The sequence below is a fragment of the Elephantulus edwardii genome, unplaced genomic scaffold (assembly GCF_000299155.1).
Source record: "Elephantulus edwardii isolate Elephantulus edwardi_28Jun2011 unplaced genomic scaffold, EleEdw1.0 scaffold00410, whole genome shotgun sequence".
Classification (NCBI taxonomy): Eukaryota; Metazoa; Chordata; class Mammalia; order Macroscelidea; family Macroscelididae; genus Elephantulus; species Elephantulus edwardii.
The window spans coordinates 695,208-699,463 of NW_006400160.1; the positions used below are offsets into that span (position 1 = coordinate 695,208).

Here is a 4,256-nt window from a genome sequence, read left to right on the forward strand (position 1 = left end):
TCAAACACATTTTTAAAATTCCTTTATAAACTTTAATGAAAATGTCAATAAAAAAATGTAAAAAAATACTGATATTTTAAGGAAAGTTTACAGAAAACCTGATTTCCATCCATTCCTAGCTGCACATGTCTGTTAAAAATTGAGATTGTTAACACACGTCTGCAGAAAGGTCAGGAATTATTATCATTCTGAACTTTTGTTAAGCGTTCTCTTTTATTTGGATCCAAAGCCATGAATTCACTATTTCTCCAAAACGCGATGCACATTTTGAACTCACAGCTAATTTAAACCCTCCAAAGATGCCTTTTGAGAAATTACACCCCCAACCCCCTTAAAGAAGGCAGAATCTGGAAGAAATACTGTCTTTCCGACTTCTGTGTCTTAATAATAATATTTCCATATTAAATGTCCCCCCAAATTGATTTTCCCCCCACCTGCCTCTTAATTTCCCTTTTTAAAAAAAATAATTTTAATGAGCATTTGCAGAGATTTTGGATTTCCATTCATTCATTGAATTTTCCTTTTTTTTAAAAAAAAATAATAATTTAAAATCCTCCAGATAAGTCCTGCTTTAAAAAAAAAATCGCTGAAAAGGGAGGGATCGATTGAAACAAATGTCCAGCGTCCCCGCTGTGTGGTCAGCGGAGGGGGAGGAGCTGCGGCGCGCGGACACTGCTGACCCCGCCGGACACGCGATCACAGCGCACAAAGGACTGGGGGTGGGAGGGAGGGGACTGTCCGCGGAGGAGCTGGACGTGCGGACTCAGGGGCACGACCCCCGAGGACCCCGCGCGGACTCGCCCTGGACACTGACCTGCGGGACTCGGCCGAGCCGCGCCGTGCAGCTCCGTCCCGGTCACTCGGCGTCCAGCAGCGAGCCGGATCTGTCCCGAGGACGCCGGGAAGGGACAGGGCAGTGTCCCCGGAGCCCGGACTGTCCGAGAGGTCAGCAGGTACCGGCTCAGGGATGTCCAGCAACCGGCAGGAGCGAAAATGGGCCTCCGGCGGCTGCGGCCGGAAGTGCTCGCTTCCGCTTCCGGCTGCCGAAGGCTTCGGTGCAGCGGAGAAAGGAGTCCGTGTGGGAAACACGGAACGCCCTTACTAGTGACCGTGACAGTCTGAGTTCCGCCAGTAGATGGGGTCTGGATCTCTGTCCTTGGCTAATTAACCACCTTCATTCTTACATCTCTCACGCATTCACTTTCATTTCTCCTCTCAAATCTCTTAGACCCTTTGCCTCTCTCTCCCTCTTTTCATCGTCTCCCCAATTTCCTCTCTCAATCTCTCTCCTTCAGTCTCTGAATCCTTCATTTTTATTCTCTTGCACAAAGGTATGTTATTAAGTCCCACATTTACCTAACATCCTATATGAAATGTTCCTAATTACTATAACTTTATAACATATTAAGGCAAAAATTTTTTTTCTCCTCTCAAATCTCTTACTCCCTTTCCCTCTTTTCATTGTCTCCCCAATTTCCTCTCTCAGTCTCTCTCCTTCAGTCTCTGAATCCTTCATTTTTATTCTTTTGCACAAAGGTATGTTATGAAGACCCACATTTACCCAACATCCTATATGAAATGTTCCTAATTACTATAACTTTTTAACATATTAAGGCAAAAAATAATATTTTTTTAAATCCTATGTAGGCATAGACCCCATTCGTAACCTGGGGGTTTACCTACGCATGTTTATAAATTTAAAGGATAGAATTGGGGGGGGGTAAGGGACAAAATGAAAAAATAATTTCCACTGCAATTTTCTCAGGTAGCTTAGTGGTAAAAAATAAATAAGTGTGCTATTAAATGAACAGAGGCACAAGGTTTCAATCCAACAGTTGCCCCATGGGGGAAAGAGAGGTGATTTGCTCCCATATAACTTACTTTCTTTGAAAACCTGCTGGGGTGCTACAGAAGACCAATCCCAACACTCTACATACCTATTAACATTTCCTGCTGCCTCTCCCCTCATGCTATTTTATTTACTTATTAATTTTAATGAAAATTTACAAACTTTGGATTTCCATTCATTCTTTGTTGCACTTTTCTCCCTGCCGTCCCTGGCCCCCCAGTATTTTATTTTTTTAATACTAGTTTTACAAAACTTGAATACATTTATTTCAATAACATCATGATGTTGTTAATCTTGAAAAGCCTATTAAAACACAGGACCTTGTATCACAATGCAAAGGATTAAAGGGCCACGTGAGGCTCAGTCCCTTTATAACCTCTGACAATTTTTTGTCTTCACTGAGGAACCACAGTTCTGCAGAACACAGCTGGTGCCCAACTTTTACTATTCACTACTGGGCCAATTGGCAGCATCATGATAGATGATGAAGCGAATGAGATTGTTAACAGTTTTAGTTTGCTTGGCTCCACAATCAACACTCTTTGTGCCAGAAGCCAGGAAATCAAGAGATTAATTGCACTAGGGAAAGTCATATGTCAAGGACCTCTCCAGAGTACTGAAGAGCAACGTCGTCAGGCTGGAGACTAAGGTGTGCCTGATCCAGGCCATACTCTTTGCAATTGCATGCTATGCGTCAGAGAGCTGGACAGTGACTAGGGAAGATAGAAAGAGAATGGAAGCCTTGTGTTGTGGTGCTGGAGAAGAGTATTAAAAAATATACCATGGACTGCTAAGAGAACATACAGGTTCATCCGGAAGAGGGTGAAGCCAGGCAACTCCTTGGAGGCAAGGATTCTGAAGCTTCGTCTGACATACTTTGGACATATTCCAAGGAGGGACTGGTCCTTGGAAATGGATGTCATGCTTGGGAAGGTGGAGGGACAGCGCAGGAGAGAAAGACCCACGATGAGATGGATCGATTGAGTGGCTGGGGTCATAGGGTAATATGTCGGAGACAGTAAGGTTGGCATAGGATAGGTGAGGGCTTAAGGCTGTTGTACATAGGGTCACTATCAGTTGCAGGCAAGTCAACAGCACATAACAGCATACAGGCGACTCAGCAGCACATAAAATCAACAATATATAGTCAAAGACCTTTAATGAAGTCAAGGAAGCAAAAGCAGACCTGTTTCAGGAATGGGTCTGAAGGCACACAACAACGACAGTCAGGAAGGCTCTGTGCCTTGCAAAGGAGCAGGAAATTTTTCTCCCACTAAAAAGATGACCAAGTGTAAAATAAGGATTATTTTTGCACAAATGGGAGTATTTATTAAAAGAGGAATATACCTGGCTCCTTGAACACACGAAATCACAGGATTATAGAGGACTTTGGTGGACAGAGTGCAACATTTGCTCATAAAGGGTGATGGAGAATTGCAGAAAATGGGTTGGCATGTGAGAAGTTCTGATAATTTCTATGCACAGGTTTCTATTCTTTCTAGATGGAATTTTGTGCAGAGGTCTCTGGCTTAACATCCATTACGTATAGTACAGAGGTCAATGTGCTACACCAGTTTTCTTTGTATCTAAGGTTTCAGTAACTAGCCGGTTCAAAGCAGGTCAGCCGTCTGCTGTGCTGGGGCGTGCTCCAGAAAATTGGTTAGCTTTTCTAAAGGAAAGACAGAATGCTGAAAGAGAAAATCTAATAACTTACCTAGATAAGACAGTTCATCAGAATGTATGGTTTCAGCTACTGCTACAGTAGAAACACCTCCTCTCTCTCTCTCTCTCTCTCTCTCTCTCTCTCACACACACACACACACACACACATTCTGTCAGCTTGCTTGGATGTTCCTTAGTGCTTTGGAGAAATAACTCCATGAGCCCTCTTGTCCCTCATGGCCAAAGCTGAAATCCCAAATCCTACTGCACTCTAAAATTCCCACTCAGCCACCATGTAGGCATAAATGCCACATAGAATTTCCAAGACATTTAAGGCATTAGATATTTCATCTTTTTTTTTCCTGTGCAGCTGTTGGTGGATTTGAACCTGTGACATTTCCATCAACAGCCAAACCCGTACTGTGTAGTGCTACCAGGCCTCCTTTTGTATAAGTGTCCTTTCCACAACATATATTGAACCTCATGGAGATGGCAATAGCCTTTTCAAGCCTAATTTGCAGGCATTGTTTTGTTTTGGGGTGAGAGTTTACAAATCATTCGTGGTTTGCCATCATAAAAACTTTGTCTTGCTGAAAAAGAACTGGAGACTACCCAAGGACAGGGGCCTGCCCCAAAAGGACACTGAAGACCAGCCCCCAGCCTCAGGATTCCAAGGGCCAGGGTGCTGACAAGCTCTATATAATGCTACCCAATCACCATGTCTAACATAAGAATAAATACTATT

General features: G+C 43.3%; 1 pseudogene; it reads right to left on the bottom strand.

Annotated features, from left to right (window-relative positions):
* Positions 1 to 638: 638 nt before the first annotated feature.
* Positions 639 to 4,256, bottom strand: part of LOC102877658 — a 79,750-nt pseudogene continuing 76,132 nt past the window's right edge.